The following is a 12,668-nucleotide window of genomic DNA, read 5'->3' as shown; positions in this document are numbered from 1 at the left end:
AGCATGATCTGCTTATAGCGCATCTTTGACCTATGTCATTCCCCAGCTCAAAATTCTTCAGTGGCTCTCAGCTACCCTTCCAAATCAAGTGACATCCTTGTCTGGTTCTCCAAAGTTCCACAACTTTGTCTCAATCTCCCTTTTCAACCTACATCCAAAATCTCACCCTCCACAAATCTTATGTTCCAGTTAAACTTAAACCTTGCCTGCAATTCCAAAAACATGGTTTTAATTATCCTGTATCTATGGTCCTGTCCACAGCAGAAATCCTCCCAATACCAAGGCTAATAGAAACCTCACCTTGTCCTTCGATATGCAAAAATCACAAACTCTGTTATGGACTGAATTACATCCCTCTAAAATCAGTATGTTGAAGCCCTAGCTCCCCAGTGTGACTATATGTGAAGATAGGAGGTAATTAAAGTTAAATGAAGTCATAAGGGTGCTTCTAAACTCAATGTGGCCTGTGTTCTTACAGAAGAGGAAGAGACACCAGGGATACACATATACAAAGGAAAGGTCATGTGAGGACAAAACAAGAAGGCAGCTATTTGCAAACCAGGAAGAGAGGTCTTACCAGAAGCCAATCCTGCTGGTACCTTGATCTTAGACTTTCAGCTTCCAGAACTTTACAAAAATAAATTTCTGCTGTTGAATCCATTCAGCCTGAAGAATTATGTATGGCAGCCTGAGTAGGCTAATATACCCTCCTTTGTTCTTTAGGGCAGGGATTCTCAATGTTGTGTTCAATGACTAGTTTTGAGCCCTTTAAATTTAGTAATGCACTAACATGGGACTAAAAAATTGGGGGTAAAAACCCTCTGAAAAAATCACTATTAATGAGAATACGATCACTTCTGAGGAAAAATACTGCCTCTCAATGTTTATATATCACTCATGATTATTGCACTTTTTCTAGGTCATTATACAGTACTGTGTTGTTTTTTTTTAAAGACATGTTAACTGATCTGATAGTGCTTTCTTAAATACTTAAAAGACAACATTCTTGTTCTTGTTTTAGAGAACACTGCAGAAAACAAACATAGGTTTGATTATGCTGTCTCTTCCCTCTCACAGTCAGCAAGTTACTCCCTGCCTTTACTCTTATCTCAGGAAAGATATCTACCATCACAATGTGTACAGTCATACCATATTTCAGTTTAATACACTGTCCACATTTCATCAGCATCCCTGAGAAGGCACAGCAGTAAGTCAGTGGAAAATTATTCACTTGGGCAATAACCATCTGAGAGTCAAAGGACAACACTACAGGTAAGTAATTATTAAATTTATTTCTGTTGTCAAAGAACTTTGCATTAATCAATGAACAGAGAAAATGGACCAGAAAGTATTGGGAATTAACAGAAAAGATTACAAGGTGATTTTAGTTTAGTTTTTTTTTTTTAATGTTTTTCTTCTGCATTTCCAAATTTTCTCTGGCGATTATCACTTTTAGAATCAAAGGGGAAAAAATAAAGAAATTCTCACTGAATAGAATCTCTATCCGGTCTCCCAGGTCCCTCCTAATACGGTCTCAATTGATCTACCTTCCCTAATTACCACCATTCTTGTCCTGCTCCTTGGTCATCATTTACATTCACTAGACCAATGTCCTTTCCCTCAGGTCAGTCAAATAAATTAACTATATTAATGTGAGCTAATGAGTTAATAGGGTTAAGTGCTCTACAACTCTATTTAACATATTTGAATTTCAATCATACCTTCAGAAAACACTCCCAAAATGTGGACTCTTTAACCCTGGAGCTAGCCAGTGGTCCATGAAAGTGTGGGCGGGGCTAGACCAGCCTTCCAGTCACAAACCAAAATGTGGTCACTGATTCAGTAGCCCTACTTTATACTGGAGTAAATAATTAGTCCTGTGGCAGCAAATGGACAGCCACAGCTCTGTGCCAAATTGCTAAGCCATAGTTTATTCTCACACCTCTCTCTTAACCACCTTGGCTGATCCATTCACTCTCAATCTGGAAAAGTCAAGAGTCCTTAGAGAGAGAAAAGAAAGTATTTAGATACCTATACCTTAGGTATAAGGCATAATACTGAAGAGCTGTTCAAATAAAGAGAGATTTTGTTTTATTTTTTATTTACTTAGCAGATCTTAAATTCCAAACGGACTTGCATAATGACTGTTCCCTTTCCCACGTCCATTTGATACGTCCCAGGGTCCATAAATGGCAATCCATTGTACATGGAACAAGAACAATCTCTGACTGGAAAGAAAACAAAACAAAACAAAATAAGAATGCCATTACTTTAAAACCTCCCAGACATCCTCCTACCCTAAGAAAGACAGTAAAAATTCTTGCTTTGGAAGGAAGAAAGCATAGCATACTAATTAATTTCTGATTGAGACATTCTACTAATTAGTTAAAATAGTGCCAGAGCTTGGGTTAGAACTGTATTTCAGAAACTCAGGCCAGCATTATTTCCACTACATTAATGATTCTCAACCTTGGCTGCACACTGAAATCACCTACAAAGCTTTAATAATTACTGATGTCCAGTCACACCCCAAGAGATTCTGATTTAATTGGTCTTATGGCCTGTGTATCCAGAGCTTTAAAAGATTCCCAGGTGATTCTAATATGCAGCCAAGCTTGCAAACCACTGATCACAGAGTACTGCCTCTCCTAGTAACTAATGGCCAACCAGATAGGTCTACTGGACAGTGAATAAAGAAGTACATGGCACTCACATTATTCACCCCAGCTTCCCCTCTCTGGTCCCTCTCCCTACTCACGTATGTGCGTATATATACTTAGCATAATGAGTTGCTTATTTAACTGATGGCTGCTGTCTCTGTCTAGACCAGAATTCTTTAAACATTTTCCTAAAGAGCTGTATAGTAAATATTTTAGACATTTCAAGTCATACAGTCTCTGTAGCAACTACTCAGCTGTGTCATTATAGCAAGAAAACCATAGGAAATATGTAAGTAATGGATATGGCTATAGTCCAGTAAAACTGTATTTGTGAAAGCAAGCACCCAGCCCTCGGGCTATAGTTTGCTGACCCTTTGTTTAGAGTCTCTAAGGCATATACGGCAATTACTACATTTTTTTTTTCAAACTGGGACTACAGTGACTCTGATGCCAGTTGCCTTCAAACTCCATTGTACTATTAGGGTGTTTTTGCCTGCCTAAAGGAAAGACTTTCTACAGAATTGTTCTCCTCTGCCTGTGCCTGCTGTTGAGTAGAGCCACTCTTTCAGGGCAGAGGCCATGGTACTCCCCAAAAGTCCATATCCACATATGTGCAATACCTCCCTGATATCCCAACAGAGAAGTCTGTCCTTCTGGACACCTCCAGCTCCTTCTCTGTACATATATTGATTGCATTACTTGTCACTTTTCATACTACTCTTTTGCATGTTCTATTTCCCTTTCTAGATCGTAAGCAACTGGAGGATAGTTACTGTAACTAACACTACTACTAATTATTATTACTATCATCTGCAGACATAGGGTGCTTTGCGGCTCATAGTCACTTTCACATTCAATAGGCCCTTTGATTAAAACACCCTCCTGGGAGAGGAGTAGAGTCATGATGATCATCACTGTTAAGATGAGAAAACTGAGACTCAGCAAGATTACTGAGCATTAAGAAGCAAAGTCTACACTTGAATCAAGATCTTGTGATAGCAAGCAGATGTGTTTAGTGCAGAAAACTGCATATGGAGTCAGAGAACTATATTCAAATTCATTTGGTAGTGGCTATGAAAATAAAAAACAACACACTGGCATTCATTATAAATGTCAAGGCCAAAGAGCACCACATTAAACAATCTGTGAAGGAGCTCTATGACATTGGTGTGGCCAACATCAACCCCCTCCCTGATGAGGCCTGATAGAAAAAGGCATATGTTTGACTTGCTTCCATGCTGCATTGGATACTGGCAATAAAATTGGGATCATCTAAATTGTATCCTGTTGGCGAATTCTAAATATAAATATTTTTAAAATAAAAAAAATTCAGTTGGTAGTTTTGTAATCTCAGATTACAAAACTCAGAATTTTTGTTTCTTAAACTACAAAAATATGGACACCAGTACATACTTACCTTTAGGAGTTATTCTGAGAGTTAGAGACAATCTGACTAATATTACTGGTATTACTAAGTGGCTAATACTGACAGCTCCCATTACTATTATTATTATTAATACTATTATTATTAACATCACTACTATTAATTCTGCTAATTATTCAGAATTCTTTCCATTTTGCACATGGTTCCATTCACTGTTACTGTTTCATTGTATTTAGTACGGTGCCTTTAATTTGACAGATGCTTAATTAATGCCAAACAAATGTAATCAAGTAGTTTACTAATGGTTTTGCTATATAGACCGATATTTACAAGCTCGTTCCACTATAAACCTTTAAAATTTCCCCAAAGTCAGATGACTCACTTTTAAAAAGACAATATATAAAAAGAATTTCCTTCTCAACTCAAGGAATTTCCTTAGCCAAGTATACATGCCCAGAAACTTACTTACTTAACCACCTAAAAAAAAATGGAACATAATCCCTAGCTGATTTTCTTATAGAATCATTAATGCTTAAAAGTTAATAAAAGCAAAGCTGTCAGCAGAATTTTCTAGAGTAGTAGATGCTCAACTTTGGCTGAATCATCAGTAAAAATGATATTTTCTCTTGACTTACAATTTTTCTTGGAAGACATGCCAAAACACTCCTGGAGAGCTCTGGAAAGGGTCAAAAGTTCAGAGATACCTCATTCAAGTACCCCAATCACTTCTCATCTGCCCCACTGGGAAATAAGTGAATTGATTAATTAGAACATATTGAACCCCCACTATGTATCAGGCACTTTGCTGGGCACTGAGGTGGTGAAAGAAGCAAAAGATATGATATATGAGTTCAAGCAGTTTATGATCAAATGAGTAAGAACAGATGTACATTTCTGAAATAGACTCTGTAAAGTACACTCTAAGGTGCTGGCTTAAAATTCCAGAGAGAGAGCAGGATGGGCCAGGATAGGAACAGAAAGCTTCTGAGAGCAAATTCCCGGCTCCAGACTTCTAGTGGTACAAGTACTTGTACTGAGTACTGGCATACCACTAGATAGCCAGTACTTGAATGCCTGACATTCAGGCAGGTAATAGCTGGAAGGATAGGAAGAGGCTTTACCAGCTGAGATCTGAAGAGCAAGTTCCTGAAGAGTTCTGCTCTAGGCTGTCACTCAGGGATCTATGCAATCCTGTGACTCCCTCCTCTTCTAAGTCTTTGGGGTCTGCACCGTTCAGTCAGAGGATGAGTGCCAAGACAGTAAGAATCACATGAGGAAGGTTTCTATGAGAAAACCTGAAAATAGGCATATCACTTCTGTTCTTTCATTAGTCAAAACTCAGTCATGTGGTCACTCTGACCCACAGGAAAGACAAGAAAAATGTAGTCTACCTGTATGCTTAGGAGGAAGAGAATAAATTGATATTAAGAGCACTAGCCATGTCTTCCACAGTGTACCATTCTGGCCACCAAACTTCTGGTTCACTCTTTTTCAGCATATTGAACACACTTATATCCTCCCTTTGGATAGGGACAAAGTCCCACAACACAAAGTCCCATCCAGTAACTGCACCAAACTCAAAGTCCAGCATGTCTGAATCCGTCCTCTCTGTCTGATCTGAATCTATCTCCTTATGGTCCAGTGATCTAGGAGATACATGGAATATTTAATTGTGTAATAATGAAGGATTACCAAAATAGAAATACTTCAGCAGAAAAGGGAAGGATGGGAGATACACAGAAGTGATTGTCCATAGCAATTTCTAAATCCCTCTGGGAAGGCATTTTGAAGGCCTTTTAAAAAAGAGTTTACTTTTGGGGATCCCTGGGTGGCGCAGCGGTTTGGCGCCTGCCTTTGGGCCAGGGCGCGATCCTGGAGACCCAGGATCGAATCCCACATCGGGCTCCCGGTGCATGGAGCCTGCTTCTGCCTATGTCTCTGCCTCTCCCTCTTTCTCTCTCTGTGACTATCATAAATAAATAAATAAATAAAAATTTTTTAAAAAAAGAGTTTACTTTTTTATTGATAAGAGACACACAGAGAGAGGCAGAGACACAGGCAGAGGGAGAAGCAGGTTCCATGCAGGAAGCCTGACGTGGGACTCAATCCCGGGACTCCGGGATCATGCCATGAGCCAAAGGCAGACGCTCAACCTCTGAGCCACCCAGGCATCCCTTGAAGGCCCTTTAAAATGGGAGTGGAAGATTAGTTGACTGGACATTGATGCTGTCCTTGGGAGGAGCTCCCCTGTCCATTTGTTGCTATAGCCACTGGCTCCCTCCTTGGGAAGTCTTTCCTTATCCACTATCCTCTGTGGTCACATCTAAAGTGAATGTTTGTGCTTTTTCGGAGCAGTCAGATTTCACAGCAAACATTTTGCTGATCCAAATATGAGGAACTGAAGAAAACAGAAAAGCATTTTCAGTCCTGGGTCATGGTTTCTTTGATGTGACAATGCATTAGAAAATTTGGTAGATTTATGATCTATTTCCTTCTTGTCAGTTTCTCATGTAAATACACACAAAGTCTTTCCTAGATAGAGGAGAGCATGAATATTGGTAAGCATTACTGGTTTCTGCTATAATTACCCACTGTACAAAAAGGGGGAGAAATAAGTATATGCATTTATATTTTCTTGTCATTTTAAAAATAAACAGTAAAAGGATAAACACTGAGCAAGGGAAAACAGAGTGAATAGAGACAGGGGAGGGAGCCAGATTTTCTGTTTATATCCGTTAACATTGTTTGGATTTTGAACCACATAAATGTATTACCATTTCCAAAAAATAGCAACTTTTAAAATGAACATAAAGAAAACCTGGTGCTCACATATATTCAAACGTCTGTCTTCCTTCAGCTACTGAAGTAGCATCAATTCTTTCTGTGGGCTTCACCGTCATGTTTCCTTACACCAGTTTTACCCATACAAAAATGTGACTGGATAGAGCAGGGGTAAGAACCACATGGTAAGATTCATCCCTAAATCCTCAGCCCAAGAGTATAAGGCTCTCTAGCTCCTCAGAGAGGGGATGGCAAGAACTGGACATATAGCTACCAGTGTCCCTAAAAGAAGATTGCAGCAAGAGTAACTCAGAAGAAATGAATATCAATATTGATCTACGACATTCTTTGGCGTACATAAGTAGTCTTTTTTTTAAAAGGTCACATTTCGGTAAGTAGAAAGCAGGAGAAAGTACTTCTCAGACAAGCCTGCAAAAGAGAACTATGATACTAACCCACTCAAGAATCAAACTAAATCTCTAGCCCATACTCAGCCACCAAAAATGAAGCAGAAGACTAGGCAACACAAAGGACCTTTGAAGTCAGTCAGTATACAAGGCATAACTCTACAAACATGTTCTAGAGCTATCAGCTACAATAGGTCTGCACATTTATTAAAGAGTAGTCTTAAAGAAGAGGAAAGGAACTTGGTCCATGTGGTCCCAGAGCACAGAATGAGATGTCTGGAATGAACATTCCAAACTTATATTCTGTCCCAAATTAAGAAAGTTTTAAAATAGTTTTCTAGAGATGGGATATACCACTTTGCCACTTTGAGGATGTAGTGTCATGGGGGTCAGCTGCCTGGAGGTACTGTCAGAGAATTTGGGGACAGATGTTCCTGAAGCTCTGTGACTCAGTGCCTTGTGGGTGACTCTGGCACTCTGTCTTATTCTCTCCCTCTCTGTGCCACTGCTTGAACAGTATGCATGGGGTGTGGACTAAGTAGCTAGTTGTAGTCAAACACAGTCATCATCTCTGAAACCACAACTGCAAGTGGCAATGGCATGTGGGAAAAAATGTATTTGTTGTGCCTTTAACACATTATAGAACTCCAAATGAAAGAAAGCCATTAAAAAGACAACAATACAACAAAAAATTAAAAATAAATCAAAAGACAACAGTAATAATAGCTAATATTTATTGAATCCTCACATATGTATGCTAAGTATGGTGGAGTGTTTTTCAAGTATTACATCATTTAATCCTTTTAGAGGAGGTGGCCTTTGAGCAAGTGCTTAAAAAACAAACAAGACATGGAAGTCAAAATAGTGGCCAGGAGTTCTTCAGGTCCTAGGTGAAGCCTGTGTTGATTCATAGCAAGGTCTCAGTAATAGCCTTAAATCCTCTATGGTCCTGGAGAATTCTGGTTCAGTATTCATCAGATGAAGGATGATGTCTGCAGACACAGAAGATGTAGATTCAGAAAATTCCTTAGAGTAATCATTTATCAACATGCAGCTCCCGGGAGAATGGAGTAAACAGATTTTTTTTTTTTTAAGTTATAGGGTTTGAAGAGATTTGGAGAGCTTAGAATTAAGTATTCTGCTCTATAGCAAGAGCTGTTAAACCTTCAGGGAAACACTTAAATATTTTTGTTGTGGTGGTTGAGCATGAAGATAAATAGATTGAGCCAACCAGATTGGCAAGTCTCTTCACAGGTCAACAGTTCATATCTAAGACTCACAAATAACTCCAAATCACAAACCCCTAAGAAAGATTTTGGATTCTAACAGCAATGGAGAATGGTAAAGACAAGGGTTAGTAGCCAGGATATCCTCATTTCAAGTCCAAGTTTTGTCAGAAGTGTTGATGACAACTGGATACAATCTCTAATCCTCCAATTCAGTGAGGCTCTTGTGATAGATGTGAAGAAGTGCTGCTTTGATTCCCCCTTCAAGGAAGGTCTACTTGACCCAGCTGCTGGAACTGCTGTCACAAACTGCCTTCAGCTGTCAGCCCTCCAGGGATTGCCTCAGGCGCAGAGCTTCCTTGCCCAAGGTGACTCCTTCCTGATGTGGCACGTACCCAAGAACTGAGGGAGGCTGGACTAGAAAGTCCTGGCCACTGCAATCGAATCAGGACAACTCTGATGGACCATTTCAGCTCCAGGGCTTCTTGTGGTATCCGTTAAAGTGATCAGGAACTGAGTTTCCTTATGACAGCTCCACTTTTCTGTCTGCCTTCTACTGCATTTGTTCCTTTCCTTCCATGGATGTTGATCTTAAGGATATTCCCAAGCAAACGTCCTGTGCACTAAATTTCCATGACAGGGTCAGAAGCCAACCTTCCACAGATCACTAATCCCTAAGCTGGGGCTTAACTGAATCATCTTTCAACAAAACAAAGGTTAAATTTACACAGAGTGACCTTAAAAATTAGTTTATCTCTTTGGGCATTAATTTCCCATCTACAAAATGGGAGCACTGCATATAAGGGCTCTTCTATATTGGTAAGTCTATATTACATGGAATCTGCTCAGTGGCCAGGTAGGCCAGGAAAGCTCTATCTGCACAGTGTGAATCCAGAAACTGAAAAATTCAACCTGGTTAAAATATTATTTTCCAGCCCAGCTCTCGGGTGCCTACTGTGTCATATTTCTGCCCCATGATTTAGACTTCAAATCTGTCAATAGCTGAAATAGAAGGAAGTATCCGTGAAGTTTAGATATATAAGTTCTTTTCACAAGAATAGTCTTGGAGGGAGGGAGGTAACAAGGGGGGAAAAAAAGAAGTCTTGCATCTGCAGAGGAGAAAAGGGTTTAAATTGTGGAAAACAAATTGTCCTGAATTAAATATATTTGTGTCAGGACAGGGTTGAGTACATGAGGCTGTGTACCTGATGTTTAATGCTCGTCAATCTAAATTCACTTTTCTTCATAACCAGAACCCCCCAGGCTGAGGAGTATCATAGAGTAAGCCCTAGACTCTAATGAGCTACTCATGAGCTACTCATGAGCTGCATCAACTAGCTGTCCCACTCAGGGTAATTCAGGCTTCTGAAGTAAATTCCTCTTCTGTAAAAAGGAAATTTAAGAAATTTCTAAAAAAAAAAAAAAAAGGAAAATCTCTGCTTTTCTTTGGGGATAGCTGGAAGATGAAGTGACAGGCAGATATAAAAATACTTTGATAAGTAGAATAGCAACACATACATGTAATTTTGTCATCTCTATATTTCCAATTCTCATAGTCAGAAAGGGTCCCCAGTCATTGAGCTCATCTTATCTTCAGCAGCTTTCAATAAAACAAAGGTCAAATTTCCCCAAGGGAAAGAGAACTCTGGGAAGATGGTGAAGTAGGAAGCATTAGAAAACTTTCTCTCTACCCAACAACAATTACACAGGCAGAATTTATCTGATTTAACTATTTTGGAATTCTGGAGTCTTCTGACGGCTTTCAACTTCCAGAGTAAGTCTTGGAAAGCAAAATACAGTCCATTTCAGTCAATTTTAATTCTCAGATAGTAGCAGCTACCATCCCCCACCCTCAGCCCCATGGCAGGCAGTTGTGAACATGTTCCAGGAACAGCTTCTACCAAAAGCCAGGGAGGGCAAAAAGGGCTCTGTCCTCCAAATATTTGAGATCTGTGCTTCGTTTTTTTTTTTTTTTTAAGGTTTTTTAAAAATTTATTTATTCATGAGAGACACAGAGAGAAAGCCAGGGACATAGGCAGAAGGAGAAGCAGGCAATGGGGAGCCAGATGCAGGACCCTGGATCATGCCCTGAGCCAAGGGCAGATGCTCAACTACAACCACTGAGCCACCCAGGTACCTGGAGATCTGTGCTGCTTCTTCTTCTTCTTCTTCTTCTTCTTCTTCTTCTTCTTCTTCTTCTTTATTTTTATATTTTGCTTGAATCAATTGTTTTATTTTTCTTACATTTTTAAAATTTAAATCCAATTTGCCAACATATAGTATAACACCCAGTGCTCATCCCATCAAGTGCCTTCCTCATTGCTCACCCAGTTACCCCATCCCCCCACCCACTTCCCCTTCTGCAACCCTTTGTTTCCCAGAGTTAGGAGTCTCTCATGGTTTGTCTCCCTCTCCAATTTTCCTCACTGAGAGACCTGTGCCTCTGATTATACTCATGCAAAGACATGAGTGACCTTGTTCTTACACTTTCTCCCATTGTTGGAAGTCCCTCCTCTCTGGCTGAAATGAAGTTCAAGGGACTTAAGGAGCCAAGGTCCTTTTTCTTCCTCCCTTCACTTTTCTCTTTTTCCTCTTTCAGAGGTTAGACATTAAAGACAAGGACATTCAAAAACAACAGCAAATACAGAGAAAATTTAAAAGTACATACCCATGGAAAAGCACAGACTGCAAAAAGGCCTGAGAAGACCTGGGTTAACATCTCATGCTAATCCTTGGTATAGAGACAGTCGACATCAAAAACCAAAACAAAACAAAAATCAGCAAACCCACAGATAGGGATAGAATCTGATTTCCAATCATTAGATTTGAATGTCCAATCTTCAATATGAAATCACAAGGTTTTATATAAAGAAACAGAAAAGTATGGCATATTCAAAGGAAAAAGAAATCAACAGAAACAATCTCTGGAAAAGATTTGATGGCAAATCTATTAGACAAAGACTTTTAAACAACTCTCTTTGAGATGCCCAAAGAACTTAAAGGATAATGTGGAGAAGACAAGAAAATTGGGGTATGAACAAAATGGAAATATCAATAAAGAGATTTTTTAAAACCTAAAAAGGAAACCAGAAAGAAATTCTGAAACTAAAAAGTTGTAATAACTGAAATGAAAATTTCACAGGAGGGATTCAAAGACAGATTTGAGCAGGCAAAAGAAAGAATCAGCAAACTTAAAGAAAGGATAATTGACAGTATTGAGTCTAAAAAACAGAAAGGAAAAAGATTAAGGAAACATGAACAGAGTCAAAAGGACATATAGAACACCAAGTAACTGGCATACACATTGAAGAGTCTCAGAATAAGAAATAGCAGAAGAAATATTAGAAGAAATAATATTTAAAAACTTCCCAAAGTTGAAAATCTTGAATATAAACACCCAAGAGTCTCAAAAACTGCAAGGAAGATGAACTAAAAGAGATCCACATTGAGACACATAATCAACTATTTGAAAGACAAAGACAAGGAGAGAGTCTTCAAAGCAGCAAGAAAGAAGACACTTGTCACATATGTAGGATTCTCAATAAAAAAATAATAAGCAGACTTTTCATGAGAAACCTTGGAAGCCAGAAGTGGCTTCTATAAGTGGACCCACATATTCAAAGTGCTAAAAAAAAAACAAATCTGTCAACCAAGAATCTTAATCCATCAAGACTGCTCTTCAAAGGTAAGAGAGAAATTAAGATATTCCCAGGTGAACAAAACCTTAGGAAGTTCATTACCACTAGACCTGCTCTGCAAGAAATTCTCAGAGAGTCCTGTGAGGTAAAATGAAAGAACACTGGATAATAACTATAAGCCATATGAAGAAGGATCTCAATAAAGGTAAAAACATGGGCAATTATAAAAGCTAGTATTATTGTAACAGTGGTTTGCAACTACATGATTAAAGAGACTCATACGTTTTTAAAGAGTATTAGTCTAAAAGCTAATGTCATTGTACACTTGTTACAAAATTCCATATTATGCTTTTTATATTATTTAAGGAACTAAAGAATTTAAAAGAATCATTAGTTATATTTTGGGGCATACAATACATGAGTATTTAAGTTCATGACATCAATAACTAACCAAAAGTGGTGGGGACAGAACTGTAAGGGAGCAGAGTTTTTGTATGTTATTGAAGTTAAATTGTTATAAATTCAAATGAGAATGTTATAACTTTAAGATGTTACCTGTAATCTCCATGGTA

At 38.6% G+C, this 12,668-nt stretch overlaps 1 pseudogene; it reads right to left on the bottom strand.

Annotated features, from left to right (window-relative positions):
- Nucleotides 1–6,944, bottom strand: part of LOC100683832 — an 82,921-nt pseudogene extending 75,977 nt beyond the window's left edge.
- Between the last annotated feature and the right edge of the window lie 5,724 nt (nt 6,945–12,668).

This window comes from Canis lupus, chromosome 34 (assembly GCF_011100685.1).
Source record: "Canis lupus familiaris isolate Mischka breed German Shepherd chromosome 34, alternate assembly UU_Cfam_GSD_1.0, whole genome shotgun sequence".
Lineage (NCBI taxonomy): Eukaryota > Metazoa > Chordata > Mammalia > Carnivora > Canidae > Canis > Canis lupus.
Note: the sequence above shows the minus strand (reverse complement) of the source record. Positions and strands in the feature narration are given on the sequence as shown.